Source organism: Chiloscyllium plagiosum, unplaced genomic scaffold (assembly GCF_037043375.1).
Source record: "Chiloscyllium plagiosum isolate Xiang-an unplaced genomic scaffold, Cpla_swu_hap1 HiC_scaffold_39, whole genome shotgun sequence".
In the NCBI taxonomy this organism is placed as follows: Eukaryota; Metazoa; Chordata; class Chondrichthyes; order Orectolobiformes; family Hemiscylliidae; genus Chiloscyllium; species Chiloscyllium plagiosum.
The window spans coordinates 33,331,455-33,353,915 of NW_028270177.1; the positions used below are offsets into that span (position 1 = coordinate 33,331,455).

At 43.5% G+C, this 22,461-nt stretch overlaps 1 protein-coding gene across 1 annotated transcript in view; it reads left to right on the forward strand.

Moving 5' to 3' along the window:
- Positions 1-7,865: 7,865 nt before the first annotated feature.
- The window catches only part of marchf3 (membrane associated ring-CH-type finger 3), an 81,778-nt gene continuing 67,182 nt past the window's right edge, over positions 7,866-22,461 (forward strand). Inside the window, exon 1 of the mRNA XM_043677596.2 lies at positions 7,866-8,288. The gene's annotated coding sequence lies outside the window, so the exon portion shown is untranslated. The remainder of the gene's footprint in view (positions 8,289-22,461) is intronic.

Genomic DNA, 22,461 nt, shown 5'->3' on the forward strand with positions numbered 1-22,461 from the left:
TGTAGTAAGGCAAGGGCAGCCTCTATTATCGCTCAAGGTGATTGGTCACAGTGAGGCATCCAGTCAGGGTGCTCTCTTCATCTGGGGGTCCATGCCTCTGCAGTCTGGATCAGAGATTACTGTCTGTCCTGTAGCTTCATATTGACCAGTGCCGGAGGTAAGGCTAGTGAAGTAGGGAGATCTATAGTCACCAATCATGGGTCTGGGTGCACCTTTGCCATCTGGTTAGGTCAGTCAAAGGGGTGTGGAGAGGTGGGGGCAAGTGGGCCATGATCCGTCCAAAGGGTTCATCCACAAATGAAGGGGTTGGGGAGGCGTGCTTGGGCAAGGTGGGGGGGGGGGAGGCACTATCATGGGAAAGAGACTGTGGAACCTACTCAATGTAGGAGCGAATTACTGTCGATGCTGGAATCTGTACTGAACTCACTGCGATCTCCAGCACTTTTTGTTTTCGGTCTAGAAGCTACTCGTTGGGAATTAGGGGCTGTGGACCGGGAGGCAGGGGGATGGCACTTATAAAGGTGAGCAATTGTATTTGCAAGAGGGTGGGGGATACAGCAAACTATCTATTGGAATAGGAATAGGTCAGTCCTCAGAGGTCAACAAAGTGGTTTCTGGTGGAGCAGGTGCACATCTTTCTGGTATGTGCAAGAGAAGAGAGAGTGTAGTAGAGATGGCGTGCAATGAATGACTCTACAGTGGGGTTACTGTGAGAGATGCAGTAGAATGAGGAGTACTTAGTTGTTGTCGGTGGATCATGGATATCTTGATATCATTGCAAAAGAGTTCCCAGTAGGACTGAAGAGTATAATTTTGGACACCCCGACCTCTGTGGACACCCTCTACCCTATTGTGGCCTGAAATGAGAGAAAGGGAAGGATGAAATGAGATGGAATTGGGCGGCACAGCTATTAGAGCTGTGTAAAAGGTGGTGAGGTGTTCTGACAGAGTGCAGTCAACAACACAGAGACTGTGAAGTAGTGTCAGGGGTGGGTTGGGGTGGATGAGAACTAGTGAGGGAAGATGTTACAGGTGATACTGTATCAGCAGAGCATAAGACTTGGTAGGAGGTGGATGCAGTAGCAGAGGCACAGTGAGTCTGAGGTAGCAAACTGAACACTCCACTTACCCTGGTGGAGTGGAGCAGGTAATTGAGCTCATTGAGGCACTGCTGACTGTTCTTCCATTGCGTGGAGTTAGTAGTGAGCTAGATGGGAACCTCAGATCAAATTGCCTGGTCGGCTTTCAATGATTCCATGCTGGGACGAGCATTTTCAGTTTCCTGTAAGAGAATCACAGGAACATCTTTGCACTGAGTGCATCAAGGAACAAGGCAGCTTCAAATGCCATTGTTTGTCCAGGTATATCGCAGCCTTTTAAATAATCACCTTTGGTGCCAGTTATACCGATCTTTTGGTGGAAATACAGTAGTAATGTTCTTGTGGGAATGGTGCATGCTAAGATAGAGCTAGAATCAGATATGGGAGACATCATGGTGCTGGGGTGGGTACTTAATGAAATAGATTTGTTAATCATGATTTGGAAGTGCCGGATGTAGACTGGGGTGTACAAAATTAAAAATCACACAACACCAGGTTATAGCCCAACAGCTGAAAATGTGTTGCTGGAAAAGCGCAGCAGGTCAGGCAGCATCCAGGGAACAGGAGAATCGACGTTTCGGGCATAAGCCCTTCTTCAGGAATGAGGAAAGTCTGCCCAGCAGGCTAAGATAAAAGGTAGGGAGAAGGGACTTGGGGGAGGGGCGTCGGAAATGCGATAGGTGGAAAGAGGTCAAGGTGTGGGTGATAGGTCAGACTGGGGTGGGGGCGGAGAGGTCAGGAAGAAGATTGCAGGTTAGGAAGGCGGTGCTGAGTTCGATGGATTTGACTGAGACAAGGTGGGGGGAGGGGAAATGAGGAAACTGGTGAAATCCGAGTTCATCCCTTGTGGTTGGAGGGTTCCTAGGCGGAAGATGAGGCGTTCTTCCTCCAACCGTCTTCCTCCAACTGCCTCTGCTCGGCCACTTTTTGTTGTTGCCCGTCCCAAAGTTCGCCTTGGAGGATGGTCACCCGAAGGTCCACGATTGAATGTCCCGGACCGCCAATATTTTCACCATTTAAATACCTATTTATATTAGTTTTTTTCCCTCTTTAAATCAAACTGATCAAATGTGTTATGACACACATCTAGAGCAGGAGGGACTTGAGCCCAGGCCTCCTGGCTCAGAGGCAGGGACTCTATCACTGCTCCACAGGACTCCTACTTACACTGAGGTAAATTTGTGAAGGTAATTACACCTCCCTGTCAGTGAAGGTGTTGTAGTGGGATGTTCCAGCTCCTTAGCCCATCCTACAGGGAAGTGCCAGTGCTTATCCTTGACTGTTGCAATGCCATAGAATATCAACAGGTTTGACAGAAAAGGACTTCAGCAAGACAGAGAGAAATTGGCAGAGCCAGCAGGTAGATAGCTGTTGTATTTATGGGTAGAAGAAGGCAAAGATAAAGCAGACTGAAAAGATGTTAGTGACTGGATACATACAACAGCTTGGGAATCAAATAAAACAGACTAATTTCCTAGACTAAATAAATACTTGAAGGGGAGGAAGGCACAGACCTATGGAGAAAGTGTGGGCAGTGGAATTGTTTTTTTGTGATTAAAGTGCTGGCAGAGATAGGTTAAGAAAATATATAGTCTGCTGTGCTGCAAAAGTACATGGTTCATTTTGAACATTATAGTACAGCTCTGACAGCCGAACAAGTTGTCATCTCACACTGTCAAAAAGACCCAAGGGTTGAATTGCAGACACAAACATTTACCAGAACAACCTCACTTATCCGAACGTCAATTATCCGAATTTCAGATTATCCGAACAAGATCTCAATGTCCCTTAACACGTTATCTGAACAATCAGTTAATCTGAACAAAATACTCCCCACCCATCTCGTTTGGATAATTGAGGTTGTTCTGTATTTATCTTCTAAGAGAATTTTGAGAAACTATTGTTATTGTATTGTGAGCACATTGTACAAAGTCAAGGCAGTGTGACAGGTGCAAGTGCACGAGGTATGATAGTGACATAGAACTCACATATCTGTGACATCATTTCATCGGTGCTATAGCAACGTGGACTGATCAACCAGCAGGAGAGGAAAAGCTCGCTAATACAGAGAGAGACAATCTCATCAGGGTACTCAGGTGATCTCACAACCTGGAATACAAATTTACAATTATCCGTTAAATTTCTAATGACCACTTTGTCAAATTATGATGTACTAACTGTTTTTACTTTGGGAACTCAAAGGGCAATTTGATTTCAGTTATGTGACAGCTTCTGTCAGCAGCTAATGCTCAGATACTTGTCGGTTCAAACCTCATCAAGCCAAAGCGAAGCTGAAACATTGGTACCATACTGAGGGAGTGCTGCACAGTTGGAGGCGCCACCTTTTAGACAACACGGTTAATGGAGCTCTCACATACTGAAACAAATGGATGGAAACATTCCATGACAATCAGTGAAGAAGGGCAGGTGAGGTCTGCTGGTGCCTGACTCATATTATTCCCAGGATCGATATTGCCAAAACAATGGCAATAGGTAAAGTAATGGAAAGGCTACTGAGGGATAGGATTTATGAGTATCTGGAAAGGCACTGCTTGATTAGGGACAGCCAGCACGGATTTGTGAGGGGTAGGTCTTGCCTTACAAGTCTTATTGAATTCTTTGAGGAGGTGACCAAGCATGTGGATGACGGTAGAGCAGTGGATGTAGTATACATGGATTTTAGTAAGGCATTTGATAAGGTTCCCCATGGTAGGCTTATGCAGAAAGTCAGGAGGCATGGGATAGAGGGAAATTTGGCCAATTGGATAGAAAACTGGCTAACCGGTCGAAGTCAGAGAGTGGTGATAGATGGTAAATATTCAGCCTGGAGCCCAGTTACAAGTGGAGTTCCGCAGGGATCAGTTCTGGGTCCTCTGCTGTTTGTAATTTTTAGTAATGACTTGGATGAGGGAGTCGAAGGGTGGGTCAGTAAATTTGAAGATGATACGAAGATTGGTGGAGTTGTGGATAGTGAGGAGGGCTGTTGTCGGCTGCAAAGGGACTTAGATATGATGCAGAGCTGGGCTGAGGAGTGGCAGATGGAGTTCAACCCTGCCAAGTGTGAGGTTGTCCATTTTGGAAAGACAAATAAGAATGCGGAATACAGGGTTAATGGTAGGGTTCTTAGTGAGGTGGAGGAACAGAGGGATCTTGGGGTCTATGTTCATAGATCTTTAAAAGTTGCCACTCAGGTGGATAGAGCTTGTAAGAAGGCCTATGGTGTATTAGCGTTCATTAGCAGAGGGATTGAATTCAAGAGTCGTGAAGTGATGTTGCAACTGTACAGGACTTTGGTTAGGCCACATTTGGAGTACTGTGTGCAGTTCTGGTCACCTCACTTTAGGAAAGATGTGGAAGCTTTGGAGAGGGTGCAGAGAAGATTTACCAGGATGTTGCCTGGAATGGAGAATAGGTCGTACGAGGATAGGTTGAGAGTGCTAGGCCTTTTCTCGTTGGAACGGTGAAGGATGAGGGGTGACTTGATAGAGGTTTATAAGATGATCAGAGGAATAGATAGAGTAGACAGTCAGAAACTTCTTTCCCGGGTACAACAGAGTGTTACAAGGGGACATAAATTTAAGGTGAAGGGTGGAAGGTATAGGGGAGATGTCAGGGGTGGGTTCTTTTCCCAGAGAGTGGTGGGGGCATGGAATGCGCTGCCTGTGGAAGTGGTAGAGTCAGAATCTTTGGTGATCTTTAAGCGGCAATTGGATAGGTACATGGATGGGTGCTTAAGCTAGGACAAATGTTCGGCACAACATCGTGGGCCGAAGGGCCTGTTTTGTGCTGTATTGTTCTATGTTCTATGTTCTATGTTCTATGTAATGGTTATTTTCAGTCCTGTTTGTTGGATATAAATTGGGTTTCTGCTATTGTCTAAATACCTTCAAAAACAATTGGGGAAAGATGGTGGCATTGTAGCATTTCACTTGACGGGTATTTGAGACTGGATTAGAGTGGTGCTGGAAAAGCACAGCAGGTCAGGCAGCATCTGAGGAGCAGGAAAATCAACGTTTCGGTCAAGAGCCAGATGAAGGTCTCCTGCCCGAAACATCGATTTTCCTGCTTCTCGGATGCTGCCTGACCTGCTGTGCTTTTCCAGCACCACTCTGATCTCCAGCATCTGCAGTCCTTACTTTTGCCGAGTATTTGAGACTCCCAGGCCAAAGTTCTAGTGACATATGTTCAAACCCTGTTACAGCAGCTGCTGGAATTTAAAAGCTTTTCTCCAGAATGGTGACATGACACTATCATCGATAATTATAAAATCTCCTCTGGTGAGTCATGTCCTTTAGGGGAGGACCTTTGCCTGGTCTGACTGACATGTGACTACAGACACAGTGTAATGTGGTTGATTCTTGGCTGCCTTCCAGAATGGCCTGGCAAGCCACTCCTTTCAAGACTGATTAGAGATGGGCATCAAATGCCTGGCCTTGCCAATGGCACCATATCCCATTAAAACAAAACTTAAAAAGATGATTGGCTGTGAAGCAGTTTTGGAATATGGTCAGAATGTGAAAGGTGCCATATAAATATGTTCTATCTTAGAAGCAGTAACGGATGCATGCCCATGTTTTGCTCAATACCATGTGTGAATCTCTCCATTCAGATTGCCACCCAACACTGCAATGAAACAGTATACATCAAAGTCACAAATGACAACCTGTGTCACGGTGACCACAGTGAATGATCGCCTCCACTCCATCTCAAGCTGCCAACTGACTTTGATAGGGTTGAACACACCATCCCAGTGGAGATGCAAAGTCGCAGAGATATACAGCATGGAAACAGACCCTTTAGTCTAACTTGTCCATGCCGACCAGATATCCTAAATAAATCTAGTCCCATTTGTCAGCATTTGGCCCGTATCCCTCTAAATCCTTCCTGTTCATGCACCCATCCAGGTGCCTGTTAAATGTTGTAATTGTACCAGCCTCTACCCCTTCCTCTGGCAAATCATTCCATACATGTACCACCCTCTGCGTGAAAAGGTTGCCCATTAGGTCCCTTTTATATCTTTCCCCTCTCACCCTAAACCTATGCCCTCGAGTTCTGGACTCCCCCACCCTGGGAAAAATACTTTGTCCATTTGCCCTATCCATGCTCCTCATGATTTTACAAACCTCTATAAAATCACCCCTCAGCCTCCGATGCTCCAGGGAAAACAGTCCCAGCCTATTCAGCCTTGTATGTCTTTTCTGAACCCTTTCAAGTTTCACAACATCCTTTCTACAGGAAGGAGACCAGAATTGCACGCAGTATTCCAAAAGTGGTCTAACCAATGTCTTGTATAGCCACAACATGACCTCCCAACTCCAATCACAACCTTGGCTTTCTATGTAATCCTGAACCAATGTTTCCTTCTTACATCTCAAAACATTGCCTGTTTACCTGGCCTCAGTTGATCTGCAGCTGAAACCCTCAACCATGCTTGTAAGTAGTGGATTAGTGCCACAGGGATTATTGCTGGGCCCAGTTATTTACAATATACATTAATAAAATGGAAGTACTCTTACCAAGTTTGTGGATGACACAAAAGTAGGTGGAAAGACAAGTGGTGAGGATGATGAGTCTGCAGAGCGAAGTGGACATGTTAGATGCAGGTACAAATACAACATTTAAAAGATATTTGGATAAGTTCATGAATCGGAAAGGTTTGGAGGGATATTGGCCAAATGCAGGAATTTGGAATATTTTGGTTTTGGAACATGGTTGGCATGGACTGGTTGGACTGAAGGGGCTGTTTCCCTTCCAAATGACTGTATGAATCTATGTCCTTTAGGTATTAGACTCTATTGTAATGTAATTCTGCCAGGTTTGCACCTTCTGTCCTCTGTATACATCAGCTCAGATACCCTGCTGCCCACATCAGAACCCAATCACCCACTACCCTGCTCCGACCAGTGTTGTTGCATTGTCAGTCCAGGAATCACCTTTGTTTCCAAATCAATCTAATCTATATATCAATTTGGTCCTTTCCTGTCTCCGTACCCTCTGAAATCAGCAATTATGGCCTCTAGTACAATACTGATTTGAATCACTCCATGCCTGCAGTTTTGTTTTTCAAGTTCACTGTGCTTTTTTGGTTGAGTGGTCCAGGATGTTGACACCAGCACTCCATGAAAACCACATTATGAATACATCATTCTTGGTGCTGAATATTAATGCAAATAAATTTTTTAAAGTTCATTAATGGGATGAAGCCATCGCTGGCTAGTCCAGAATTTATTGCTCATCCCTAATTGCCCAGAGGGCTGTTAAGAGTCCACCACATTGCTGTGGGTCTGGAGTCCCATGTAGGCCAGACCAGGTAAGGATGGCAGATTTCCTTCCAGAAAGGACAGGTGCGTTCTTCCTGACAATCAATTCATGGTCGTCATTAGACTCTTAATTCCAGATATTTATCGAATTCAAATTCCACCATCTGCCATAAAGGATTTGAACCCAGGTCCCCAGAACATTACATTGAAAACAAAAGGACTGGAAGGGTCACTGGACCTGAAACGTTAACTGTGATTTCTCTGCACAGATGCTGCCAGACCTGCTGAGCTTTTCCAGCAATTTCTGCTTTTGTCCACAGAACATTACCAGAGTTGCTGGATTAACAGTCTGCTGATAATAGGCCATCACTCCCCTATGGGCTGGCAAGAATGAGCAGTGAAATCGACGTTTCGGGCAAAAGCCTGAGGGTTGCCTGAACTGCTGTGCTCTTCCAGCACCACTAATCCAGAATGGTGGATTATCCTGACCTAGTTTTTATGATAACTGGGCACTTGTGCGGTATTCATTACTGGATATCTGTCCCACAATTAATCTGAAACATTTCTCCGTGAAGCTATATATATATATAAGAATGTGAATTTGGATCTTTTGAATTCTGTGATTGATTGGTTTCCTTATACAATCTATTTTATCTCCGCAGTGAATTATTAACCGGCGCTGGTTGAGCGACCAGTTGGGAATCGGGCTGTGTGTGAGAGGGCTGTGGAAAAGTTGTGGGAACAGTTTTGTTTGGGACGTGGAATGAGCGTGAATTGCAGCGAGCGGGAGATAATAACAGAAAGGTTTTATTTTTGTTTCCACTTTAATGCTCATCATCCGACTCAGAGCCTGGCCTAACAATCCCCTGGTGTTACCAGCCGCTGGGTGAGAAGCTGCAGTGAACTGATTATAAACCTCTTTCTCCAGGTCAGTTAAAGTTAACTCCTCGATGTTAAAAAAAAGTTTTTTTTTATTTAAAGACTGAATCTTGCAATTACGATATTCAATCACGTGAAATTTTAAAAATCTAAGTGAAATTTCTGCGAGAATGAGTGAGGAGTGTTTTCACTTCATTTTGATTATTTTATACAGTGTGTAGAATATAGCCATTTCAGGCTTTTTTTTTGGAAGAATGTATCTTTCGTTGGATTCATTCATATTTTTGAGACGTGTTGTGAAAAACTAGCCCTGCAATTGTTCAACAGCATTAAGAGCTCCAGAGGCATTAATCATGTTTGTGTTTTTAACTTGTTGTAATAGTGTCCCGTGAATGGGGTGTTTCACCATTTAATGTGGTTGGGTCATTCTTTTTCCAGCGATGTGGGCCTGTTTGATCATCTATTAATTCTAGTTTATACTGCTTTGTAAATGATTTAACAGAGTGAGTTAGATTGTGCCAACTCAGTACCAAAGGTGATTTTTTTTCATTTAAAAAATCAACTATGTTTAGTGGCACAAATATTTAGGAGAGTGCAAATATGGCCTGTAACCTGGAAGTTTGACAAATTTAGTTGGATCTCCTCACCACTGCACAGAAGTCTGTGGTGAGAATTTCACAGATCCAGCAATTCAATCCTTACCTGTAATGACCTTGAATGTTCCTGTATCCAACAGGAAGCAGAAGGCTAAATAGACCCTTGAACCTGCTCTGTCATTTGATTCGGCGCAGTGGCACAGTTGTTAGCACTGCTGCCTCACAGCACCTGAGACCCGGGTTCAATACCTGCCTCAGGCGACTGACTGTGTGGAGTTTGCACGTTCTCCCCGTGTCTGCGTGGGTTTCCTCCGGGTGCTCCGGTTTTCTCCCACTGTCCAAAGATGTGCAGGTCAGGTGAATTGGCCATGCTAAATTGCCCGTAGTGTTAGGTAAAGGGGTAAATGTAGGGGTATGGGTGGGTTGCGCTTCGGCGGGTCGGTGTGGACTTGTTGGGCTGAAGGGCCTGTTTCCACACTGTAATGTTATCTAATCTATTATATATTGTTGGGTTGGAGTAATTTCAATAACTCAAAGCTAGCCACTAGATGCTCTTACTTTATTCTAAAATACTTAAATTTATAAGAACACTTTCATATCAACTTTCCTGTGTGTAACTTTCTCGTAGCCTATCCAATCATAGACTCATAGAGATGAATAACATGGAAACAGACCCTTCGGTCCAACTCGTCCATGCCGACCAGATATCCCAACCCAATTTAGTCCCACCTGCCGGCACCCGGCCCATATCCCTCCAAACCCTTCCCGTTCATATACCCATCCAGATGCCTTTTAAATGTTGCTATTGTACTAGCCCATTCCACATACACACGCCACCCTCTGTGTGAAAAAGTTGCCCCTCGGGTCTCTTATTTTTTTCCGTCTCACCCTAAACCTATGCCCTCTAGTTCTGGACTCCCCGACCCCAGGGAAAAGACTTTGTCTATTTACCTTACCCATGCCCCTCATGATTTTATAACCCTCTATAAGGTCACCCCTCAACCTTTGACACTACAGGGAAAACAGCCCCAGCCTGTTCAGCCTCTCCCTATAGCTCAAATCCTCCATTTTCTTCTCGTGGACTAATACAGTTTAACCTGTTATAGCAGTTAACCCGTTATGGGGAACTCTATTATGCTAGGAGAAAGTGAGGACTGCAGATGCTGGCGATCAGAGCTTAAAAATGTGTTGCTGGAAAAGCGCAGCAGGTCAGGCAGCATCAAAGGAGCAGGAGAATCGACGGTTCGGGCATAAGCCCTTCTTCAGGAATGAGGAGGGTGTGCCAAGCAGGCTAAGATAAAAGGTAGGGAGGAGGGACTTGGGGGAGGGGTGTTGGGAATGCGATAGGTGGAAGGAGGTTAAGGTGAGGGTGATAGGCCGGAGAGGGGGTAGGGGTGGAGAGGTCGGGAAGAAGATTGCAGGTCAAGAAGGCGGTGCTGAGTCTGAGGGTTGGGACTGAGAACAGGTGGGGGGGGGGGGGAGAGGAAGCTGGAGAAATCTGTATTCTGAAGAGACCCTCCAACCACAAGGGATGAATACAGATTTCTCCAGCTTACTCATTTCCCCTCCCCCCACCTTTTCTCAGTCCCAACCCTCAGACTCAGCACCGCCTTCTTGACCTGCAATCTTCTTCCCGACCTCTCCACCCCTACCCCCTCTCCGGCCTATCACCCTCACCTTAACCTCCTTCCACCTATCGCATTCCCAACACCCCTCCCCCAAGTCCCTCCTCCCTACCTTTTATCTTAGCCTGCTTGGCACACCCTCCTCATTCCTGAAGAAGGGCTTATGCCCGAAACGTCAATTCTCCTGCTCCTTTGGTGCTGCCTGACCTGCTGCGCTTTTCCAGCAACACATTTTTAAACTCTATTATGCTACAGATTCCTGTTCTTGTCAAATGCTACCCTGATATCAATGGCAGTTTGACATTAACACTTTTTCCCCATCTTTGGACCAAGGCTTTAATGATTCCTGGAGCCAAGTGGACCTGAGAGAAGCTACACCAAACATTGTGAGCAAGTTATTGATGAATAGGTGCTAATTGATAACACTGTCCATCACTTTGTAGATGTGCAAAGAGCTGAATTTATCTTTGTCGTTTCTAGATTATTAATCCAACTTCCATATTAGTCGCTCAGTACCAGTATGCACAACTGAACCATGTCATTTTCTAAAACAGTATAATTTCCTTCAGATGATTTTTCAGGATAAGGTTTGCAAATCAAGAAGAAATGCTATGTGGGCAGCATGGTGGTACAATGGTTTGCACTGTTGCCTCATAGCGCATGAGACTGGGTTGGATTCCTACCTTGGGTGACTGTGTGAAGTTGACATATTCTCCCTCTGTATGCATGGGTTTCTGCCAGTTGCTTCGGCTTCCTCCCACTATCCAAAACTATACAGGCTAGGTGGATAAGCTATGGTGGCGGGATGTTCTTTGGAGCATTGGGGCACGCTCGATGGGCTGAATGGCCTCTTTCTGCACGGTAGGGATTCTATGATATCAGGGGTGTGATTGATTGTCCACTTCAAACTAATGTTGCAAAGTTGGGTAGAGTACTTATAGATTGGGAGGCAGGAAGTTAGAATTTGGTGTTTAGTAAAATGCTGGGGGAAGGCATTGCGTGGTCACTTTAAAAGATCATGTGCTTTTTCTGTGCATAGCAATTTAAAATGGGTGTCTGTGAGTTGCAGCTTGAAAGTTTACTAGTACATAGAGAGCACCCAAATTGAAACATTTGTATCAAAAGGCCATACAGTTAGCAGGCCAAGCAGCATTTTTTACTAAGACAACAGGCTTAGTTGTCTAAGTAAAAACTAAGGCAACTAGGTAACTAGATACCAAAAATCTATTAAATTTAAATCTGATAGGTTTGACAACCTAAGACCAATCCTTTTGTAAGAAATATTGGTATGTCATCAAGTGTATAATTGAAGGGGGCAGTTGGACAAAGACTCCAGAGCAATCTACCAGAGCTAAAGGCCCTCAGCTCTTGAGAGAGACTTGCTGGCTCTCACAGCCTCCTCTATGTCTTAGAAAAACTACCTTCTAAATAACAATGATACCAATAGCACAACTAGTTAGAATTCCTCACAGACGAATCGACGGAGAAGATACAGAATATTCTGAAAAACAGGTCACCTGGTGGTAATTTTGAGGGACTAAATTCTATTTTTTTAAATTTGGGAATAGTTTGTCATAGAGTTGTCGTTAGAAGGGTTTTACTCAGTTTGTTAATAGTTAATTTGTTCACGGTTAGAGTTAGATAAATAAATTGTTACTTGTGATTTTAAAGGGAGTGCCAAGGATTTTTTTTTTAAATTACTAGAAGTTGTGCGAAAGCAGGCTGCACACTGTTCACACTCCTTTTACAGATTATAGGGTGAGGCTCTCTGTTTGGGTGTTTCAGTTTTAGTTCTCAGAGTGGTCAACTTCCGCCGTATAACACTAGGGGCATCATAATTTTATATCTCCCAAACTATACAAGAGCAGGGTCAGGATCAAGGCCTAGGAGCGTTCAGGCCCAGTAGTTCATTCATCATAATTCATACCACTGTGGAACTTCAGGAACATGGGACAGGGTAAGAAAACGGAATTGATGTAAAAGATCAGCAGTAGTCTAATTTAATAGACGGCTGAATGGTGTTAAGGGTTTGTCTGACTGACTCCTGTTATAAGACCATAAGACGTCAGAGCATAAGCAGGCTATTGAGCCCACCAAGTCTGCTCTCCCATTCAATGAGACTATGGCTGATCTAATAATCCACAACTCCACTTCCTGCCTTTTCTCCTAACCCTTGATTCCCTTACTCATTAAAAATCTGCCTACTTCAGCCATGAATATACTTGACAATAGTCTCTAAAGCCCTCTGTGCTAAAGAATTCCACAGATTCACTATTCTCTCTAAAAGAAGAAATTCCTCTTCACCTCTGGCTTAAATGGGCAACGCTTTACTTTGAGATTGCCCTCTGGGTCTAGACTCTCCCACAAGGGGACAGAACCAAACTTTCTGCGTCTACCCTACCACATCCTCTAAGAATCTTCTATATTTCAATAATGGTTCTCCTCATTTTTCTAAACTCTCATGAGTACAAGCCCAACATATTCAACCTCTCATAAGAAAATCAACCTTGAACCTGGAGGATCAACCTTGTGAACCTTGTCTGGACTGTCTCCAATATCAGTACGTCTTTCCTTAGATCAGGGGCCAAAAATCTTTCCAGTATTCCAGGTTTGGTCTGATTTGGCCTTGTATTGTTTTAGTAAGACTTCTATTTTTTATACCCCATTTCCTTTGAAATAATGGCCAATATTCTATTTGCTTTCCCTATTACCTGCTGAACTAGGAGGTTAGCTGAAATGGGTATCCCATCATCAAGTCACCCTTTAATTACACTTGAACAGTATTTAATATTGATCCAGCTCCCTCAAATCCAGAAGAGAGCAGAACATCTGACTCTCCCTTTTTTTATTTATTTTTTCCTTTTTTTTATAATTTCCATAACACTACGGCCTAGCAGTGGTAACTCTCCTGTTTATTGTTTTTCTACCGCGTACTCCTTCTCCAGAGACACCCGGGCTCTAACGTAACCGCGACACTGCTGTTTATTACTCTCCTGTTTATACCTATCAGCCGGGACTCTCTGATTGGATCAGGTTAACAACCCCAGTCAAGGAACTCCTGTTTTATGAGGTCTAGCTGGCTGACCTCATTACAATCACTGCTTTTATGATTTATGCACAGGGACATCGAAATCGCTCGGTGCTGCAATTTTCTGCAGTCTTTCCTCATTCAAATCACCACCTCCTCCAGACTTCCTGCAATATTTTCCCACATTATATTCCATCTGCCAAGTTTTAGCTCATTCACTTAACCTGTCTATATCCCTTTGCAGACTCTTCTGTATCATCCCCAGCACTTGCCTTTCCATTTATTTTTGTCATCCGCAAACTTAGCTATAGTACATGCACTTTATTCATCCAAGACGTTAATATATACTCTTAAGTAATTGTAAGCCCAGCACTGATCCCCATGACTAGGTATTTATATGCAACATTTAGAATTGCACACAATCACATACACAGATATACACTAATACATATGCACATATTCATGTTAAACTATAAACTCTATTTAAAAATTAGTTATATTTTAACAATATATTTTGAAACAAAATCATTAACTTTCTGAATTAGATATTAGATATTCACATATTTTTGTTGTTTGTGTGTTGGTGGTTGCTCAAACTGAAATAGACTTATCTCTCCACCCCGAAGGCTCCCAGCCTCATTCCTGATTAAGGGCTTTTGCCTGAAACGTCGCTTTTCCTGCTCCTCGGATGCTGCCGGACCTGCTGTGCTTTTCCAGCACCACTTTAATCTTGAGTCCGATTTCCAGTCCTCATTTTCGCCTGAAATTTCAAGAAGCATATTCTGAGATAAGTTAAAAACCACACAACACCAGGTTATAGTCCAACAGGTTTAATTGGAAGCACTAGCTCTCGGAGCGACGCTCCTTCATCAGGTGATTGGCACAATCACCTGATGAAGGAGCGTCGCTCCGAAAGCTAGTGTGCTTCCAATTAAACCTGTTGGACTATAACCTGGTGTTGTGTGATTTTTAACTTTGTACACCCCAGTCCAACACCGGCATCTCCGAATCATATTCTGAGATAATTATCTTCTTTGACAATTTTCAGGAAAATGTTGATTACTTATATAGTTATGGAGGAATAAAACTAACAATTACAAATGAAGTAAAAGCAATTATTGTCTACATTTACACCGTCTAAGTAAATGTTAAAATCATATGTTTTAATGAAATATAATACTTTAGGGGGTTTCTGAGTTTGCTGTGTTACAGTGCTGTATTGAGACGGGCTGAGGGTCATCATCAGCATCCTCATTACTTTCAGGTGTAGTTCTGGGTGCAGGGTTACAGCGAAAGGAAATATTTAATCCAGAAGTGGATGGCTGTGGTTCATTCGCCTCGGTTGAAAAGTCTGGTGCTGGAAAAGCACAGCAGGCCAGGCAGCATCCGAGGAGCAGGAGAATCGACGTTTCGGGCAACAGGCCTTCTTCAGGAATGAGGCTGGTGTGCCAAGCGGGCTGAGATAAAGGGTGGGGGGGGAGGGGGATTTGGGGGAGGGGCGCTGGGAATATGATAGGTGGAAGGAAGTGAGGGTGATAGGCCGGAGAGGGGGTGGGAGCGGAGAGGTCGGGAAGAAGATTGCAGGTCAAGAGGGCGGGTGCTGAATCCGGGGGATGGGACTGAGATAAGGTGGGGGGAGGGGAAATGAGGAAGCTGGAGAAATCTACATTCATCCCGTGTGGTTGGAGGGTTCCTTGGCGGAAGATGAGGCGTTCATCTTCCACCTAGGAATGGAGGAAGAGCGCCTCATCTTCCACCTAGGAACCCTCCAACCACAAGGGATGAATGTAGATTTCTCCAGCTTCCTCATTTCCCCTCCCCCCACCTTATCTCAGTCCCATCCCCCGGATTCAGCACCCACCCTCTTGACCTGCAATCTTCTTACCGCCCTCTCCGCCCCCACCCCCTCTCCGGCCTATCACCCTCACCCTCACCTCCTTCCACCTATTGTATTTCCCCCCCCCCACCCTTTATCTCAGCCCGCTTGGCACACCATTCCTGAAGAAGGGCATATGCCCGAAAGGTCGATTCTCCTGCTTCTCGGATGCTGCCTGGCCTGCTGCGCTTTTCCAGCACCACACTTTTCAACTCTGGTCTCTGGCATCTGCAGTCCTCACTTTCTCCTACTTCATTGTCTTTAGACTGTTTCTTGGGGGTTGGCTTAAAAAAGGCATCTCATTTTTGCTGCTATCCTGCTGCGTTCTGCTTTGTAGTCAAAGAACAAAGAAGAACAAAAAACATTAACAGCCCAGGAAGCGGTCCTTTGGCCCTCCAAGCCTGTGCCAATCCAAATCCACTAACTAAACCTATTGCCCAACTCCTAAGCATCTGTATCCCTTTGCTTCCCACCTATTCATGCATCTGTCTAGACACACCTTAAATGAATCTACCATGCCTGCCTCTATTACTTCTGCTGGCAACGCCTTCCAGACACCTGCCACCCTCTGTGTAAAGTATTTTCCGCATGTATCCCCCTTAAGCTTGTCTCCTCTCACCTTGAACGCATGACCTCTTGTTATTGAATGCATCCCCCTGGGGAAAAAAAACTTGTCTCTATCCACCCTTTCTATACCCTTTATTATTTTAGTAGACCTCAATCAGATCCCCCTCCCCCAATCTCCTTTTTTCTAATGAAAACAATCCTAACCTACTCAACCTCTTCTCATAGCTAGCAACTTCCATACCAGGCAACATCCTCGTAAACCACTTCTGCACACTCTCCAAAGCATCCACACCCTTTTGGTAATGTGGTAACCAGAACTGTACACAGTATTCTTAAATGCGGCCAAACCAAAGTCTTGTACAATTTTAATATGACCTGCCAGTTCTTATACTTAATAACCCGTCTGATGACGGCAAGTATATCATATGCCTTCTTGACCACTCTATCCAACTGTGCAGCCACCTTCAGGGTACAATGGACCTGAACTCCCAGATTTCTCTGCTCATCAACTTTTCCCAAGGCTCTTCCATTTATAGTATAGCTTGCTCTAGAATTAGACCTCCCAAAATGCATCACCTCACATTTGCCTGGATTGAACTCCATCTGCCACTTCTCTGCCCACCTCTCCACTCTATCTATATTCTCCTGTGTTCTTTGACAGTCCCACAGGCTTTCCGCTACTCCGTCAATCTTCGTGTTATCTGCAAACGTACTGATCAAACCACCAATGCCCTCTTCCCGATCATTTATGTATATCACAAACAACAGTGGCCCCAGCACTGATCCCTGTGGAACACCACTGGTCACCTTTCTCCACTTCGAGAAATTCCCTACAACTACTACTCTCTGTCTGCTGTTGCTCAACCAGTCTTTATCCACCTAAACAGAACACCCTGTACAGCATATGACTTCACTTTTTCCATTAGTTTACTGTGGGGAACCTTATCAAATGCCTTACTAAGTCCATGTATATGACATCTACAGCCCTTCCTCCATCTATCAACTTGGTCACTTCCTCAAAGAACTTTATTAAGTTGGTAAGGCACGATCTCCCCCGTACAAAACCATGTTGTCTATCATTGATAAGCCCATTCTTTTCCAAATATAAATAGACTCTATCCCTCAGTACATTCTCTAGCAACTTTCCCACCACTGACGTCAGGCTCACTGGTCTGTAGTTACCTGGAATATCCCTAATACCTTCTTGTACAGGGGGACAACATTAGTAACTCTCCAGTCCTCTGACACTTCACCTGTGTTTAAGGATGCCACACAGATATCTGTCAGTGCCCCAGCTATTTCCTCTCTCGCCTTCCTCAGCAACCTGGGAGAGATCCCATCCGGTCCTGGGGATTTGTCCACCTTAATATCCTTTAGCCTACCCAACACATCTTTCCTCCTTATGTCAATGTGATCCAGATTAATCAAACTTCTACCTCTAATCTCAACATTCATCATGTCCGTCTCCTCAGTGAACATTGATGCAAATTAATCACTGAGAATTTCACCCATTATCTCAGGTTCGACACATAACCTTCCTTCCTTAGCCTTTAGTGGACCAACCCTTTGTCTAGTTGCCCTCTTGCTTCTTATGAATGAATAAAAGGCCTTTGGATTCTCCTTAATGAAATAAAAGTTATTGTATGACCCCTTTTAGCTCGCTTGATTCCTCATTAAAGATTGGTCCTATTCTCCCGATATTCCTTCAAGACCCATTCTGTTCTTAGCTGCCTGGACCTTATGTATGCTTCCCTTTTCCTCTTGGCTCATCACGTGATTTCTCCTGTCATCCATGGTTCATGAATCTTGCCTTTCCTATCCCTTGTTTTCAAAGGGACATACCTATCCTGCATTATTTTCAATCTATCTTTGAAAGCCTCCCACATATGAAATTTGGACTTCCCTTTAAATAGCTGCCCCAATCCACGTTTCCCAGCTCTTGCCAAATTTTGATATAATTGGCCTTGGCCCAGTTTAGTATTCTTCCCTGAGGACCACTCTCATTATTGTCTGAGTATTCTAAAACTTATAGAATTATGGTCACTATTCCCACAGAAATCCCCCACTGCAACTTCTACCACCTGGCCTGGCTCATTCCCCAACACCAGGTCCAATATGGCCCTCTCCTGAGTTGGACTAATGACATACTGCTCTAGAAAACTTTCCTGGCTGCTTCATGCAAATTCTGCTGCATCCGGACCTCTGACGCAAAGTGTATCCCAGTAAATGTTGGGAAAATTAAAATCTTCCATCACCACCACCCTGTTGCCTCTACATCTTTCCATAATCTGTTTATTTATCCTTCTACCTCATGCTCACTGTTGGGAAGCCTGTAATACAGTCCCAACAATGTAACTGCACTCATCTTATTTCTCAGTTCTACCCATAATGCCTCACTGCTCAAGTCCTCCATAAGTGTCCTCCTTTAGCATAGCTGTGATATCATCCCTGACCAGCAAAGCAACTCCTCCCCCTGCTTTACTTCCCTCCCTGTCCTGAATGAAGCATCTATATCTTGGAACATTTAGTTGCCAATCATACCCTTCCTTCAACCAAGTATCTGTGATTGCAATATACTCCCAGGCACCAACCCAAACCCTAAGTCCATCTGCCTTATCCACTATACTCCTTGCATTAAAGTATATGCACTTTAGATCACCAGTTCCTTTGCGTTCATCTGCTCTCTACCTACCTTGGAAATGCTAAATTCATGATCCTTACAGTCTCTTGTTTCCACCTCACAGTCTACTAGCCTTCTCTTCTGGTTCCCAGTCCCCTGCCATATTATTCATCGCCTTCTAAGAGCTGCAACTGCTTCTCAACTTCCCTCAGGATAGAAGACAAAAGACAAGTGGAAAGCTCTCATGGGTGCTGCATCAAGGTCTTCATCATCTTCATCTTGCGCTTCAATTTCCCTCGCAGTAACAAGTTGTTGTAGGTCAGTCTCTACTTCTTCAAATCCAACTTGCTTTGCAAGAGCGACACAATGTTCTTTGATTGCTGGGAGCTCCTTTGATGGTTCAACGCCTTTAAAATCATGAAGAAAATCTCGGAGCAGCTTCTGCCAAACTGCATGCAAGCAGTCCTTACTGACATCACCCCAGACCTCTACAATGACATCAGTAGGATTCTTAATGTTAAAGCTCTTCCAAAATTGAAGAACACCGTCCTCATTATCCCCGTCAGTAGCTGCAATCAGCTTCCTGAATGTGCGCCTTAAATAATAAGCTTTAAAAGCTGCTATTGTACCCTGGTCTGAGAGAGATTGGAGGTAGAAATAGCACTTTGATGTTTTCAGAAAACTTTCAGAATGAGACGAATCTTGAAATCCAAATCTTTTCTCCTGCAATAATTTCTAAAAACATCCACTAAAACATCAACAATAAGGTCAGAAAAGAACATTCCCCGTCATCCAACCTGTTTTACTTGACCTAAAGTAAACACCAAGAGTGGACTAAAGGTAACCAGGGATGGAATTGCTTAATAGCCAATGGGAGTTAGTGTTTTTAAAAAACATTCCCCAATTCACCAATCGCATTACAGCCAAATCGTGTTGACAAAACATGTATTACAGGAGAGACCTATACACAGAATAATGTAATAATTATTTTGGGTCCTACCAGATGATGTGTCATATGAAGTAGTGTGCAACTGCGATTTTTTTTCTCTCTGTGAATTATCAAAATTTATTGGAGAAAAGAGATTTTGCCAAAGGTAGGTGTCTGAAATTGATGCCTTAACAATAACAAACAGAATTTGCCAGTGTGAATCAAGGATTCTGATGTTTAGTGGTATTGTTATACTGATAACAAAAGCATACTCTAGATTATATATTTGCAGCCACATTCCATACAATTTGTATATAACTGGATTTTCTATAGTGAGATTATCAAATATAGATCACTGACAATTTTTCATTGCCTTAGGTGCAATATCAGGTTTTTTGAGCTGTTAATGTCTCTGGTCTGTATTAATCAATAAATTTTAAGGAATGATGTTTAGTCAGCACAGAATTCCGTTGTCAGTATGTTTATCATGCGTGGAAATAGTTGTGTAGCAAAGTGCGGCAAGGTGGCTCAATGGTTAGCACTGCTGCCTCATAGCACCAGGGACCCGGGTTCAATTCCCGCCTCAGGCAACTATCTGTGTGGAGTTTGCACGTTCTCCCCGTGTTTGTATGGGTCTCCTCCGGGTGCTCTGGTTTCCTCCCACAGTCCAAAAATGTGCAGGTTAGATGAATTGGCCATGCTAAATTGCCCATAGTGTTAGGTGCAGGGGTAAATGTAGGGGAATGGGTCTGGGTGGGTTACTCTTCGGAGGGTCGGTGTGGACTTGGTGGGCCAAAGGGCTTGTTTCCACACTGTAGGGAATCTAATCTAACCTAAAGTGATGAAGCTGGTTGCACTTGGAGCAGAGAAGATTAAGGACGGGATTAAAAATGGTGTTTAAAAATCATGAAGGGTTATTGATAGAATAAATGCAGCAAACCCCTTTCCCAGTGGCAGAAAAAGGATTTAAGAGAATTGGCAAAGGAACCAGAGATAACATGCCAATGTTTCCAAGACTGGATTGCGTTACCTTAATTGGATAGTAGAAGCAGATTCAATAATAATTTTCTGAAGGGAATTGGATAAATACTTGAAGGAAAGTATTTGGTGAGCAATGGAAGCAGAGCAGGAAATTACCTCTTTCCATGGTGTTTCATTCCCTGATTCAATAAGATATGTGGGACCTGCTTAGAAGCAGAAACTAAGCATATAGTGAGAGTGCTGACCATTGCCTTGACTGGTACTATGAATCTGTTTTGCAGGAAAGAAAGAAAAGTTTGTATTTTGGCAGCTTTCACAATCTTGGAAATCTCCAAGGTGCTTTTCTTGAAGTGTGGTCACTGTAAAAAAAAAATAGAGAAATTTTGCATATAACAAAACAATGTGACCTGCACATCTCTCCCAAGTCTCAGAGATATTTATGGAGGGTTCCTGGCAGCAGAACTCCGATATTGTCAATATACTGTTTAAGGAATGTTGGAGAGGGAGAAGTAATGGCCAGGTTAGAATACCCCCGCTGTTCCTTGAAATAATGCCTGACATGTAGGAACCAATTCCAATACAAGAAATACCATACAGGCCAAAACGTAGCAAGCACTGTTAGCACTTTTTACTGCCACAGATAAAACTTTTGTTGGAAAGTTTTATAATTAGAAATGTCAGCATTTTGAAAATGGTAGAGAGTAATGCATTATTAATCCCTACAAAATGTTTCAATAATTCATAAATATAATCCCTTCTAGCTCCATTTGGTGCCAGCTATTATAATCTTCAAATTTTGGCAAAGTAGCTAGCCCTTTTGTCTCTGAAGCAGGGGACTCTCTGGATTCAAGCCCAACCTCAGAACTTGGTGATGATGGAAGATTAGAATCAGGCTTGGTTTCTGGGGGTGGGGGTTTGATGGTATGATTGCGATGGTCTACTGTGGTGCCCAGTTTGATTTAAGTTAGCTAATCTGTTGAGTTACACCAAATCTCAGCTTTGAGTTCAGTGTCAAGGAGATTTTCAGAGGGTGCCAGACAACAGATATAAGCCTATTGGAAGTTTATACTTCCTGGACAATTACAATGCACATCTCTGCATCACGAGTTCCACAGTATCCTGATGTGCATCTCCCAGCTGAAGTTTCAATTTTGACTGTACGATTTAGGACAAAGCCTCAAAAACTTTTTTTTTTCAGAACAGTAGGGCTGCCCCTTATCCAGGCCTCAAATTCTTCTTCTCTTTTTATTGTATTATTTATTTTGACAAGAAATTGGTAGCAAGGAAAGTTGGAATAGATCTGGTACTGTCTGGAGACTCATTGATGGGAAAGAGCAGTTATCGTAATCTTGGAAATGAGGAGCTCAAGCCCTGAAGCATAACTGGAACTGATAGGGAGCACTTTGGCAGATACAGAGCTGTGTGATTAATCTTGGAGCTGTACTAGGTATCGAGAGGTGAGACAGTGTTCACGTTTCCAGCTGGAAGGTAGTACTCGAACAACAAGTGGAATATTAAGTCAAGATTAACATTTCTGGAGCACCTTACTGTGTTGGCAATGATTATACTTCACTTTTAGAATTGCTTAAAGAAAAATAGCTTTACAGTCCCTTTGCTATCCAAAACATTACTTGAGAGGAGAAAATTGCCTTTTTTTCTGTGCTTGTGAAAACACAGCATCCAAGGATCAATCAGTAACAATGCCTAAGAGGTGATGAGATCACAATGTCAGTAATAATTATTAGATCATCCTTTATTCTGTCACCATGTATAGTAAAGATTTTCTGAATATATTTCTATCAGAAATGTTCAGTTTTGATCCAAAATATTGCATTCGGGTTAATTGAATATTTCTTGAACGTTTGGAGGATTGTTATGTAGGCTAGAAATTGAACAATTGACTTTTTTATTCATTTGTGGGCCATGGGTGTCATTGCTAGGGCAGTATTTATTGCCCAGCTCTAGGTGCCTTTGAGAAGGTGGTGTGAGCTTCCTTCTTGA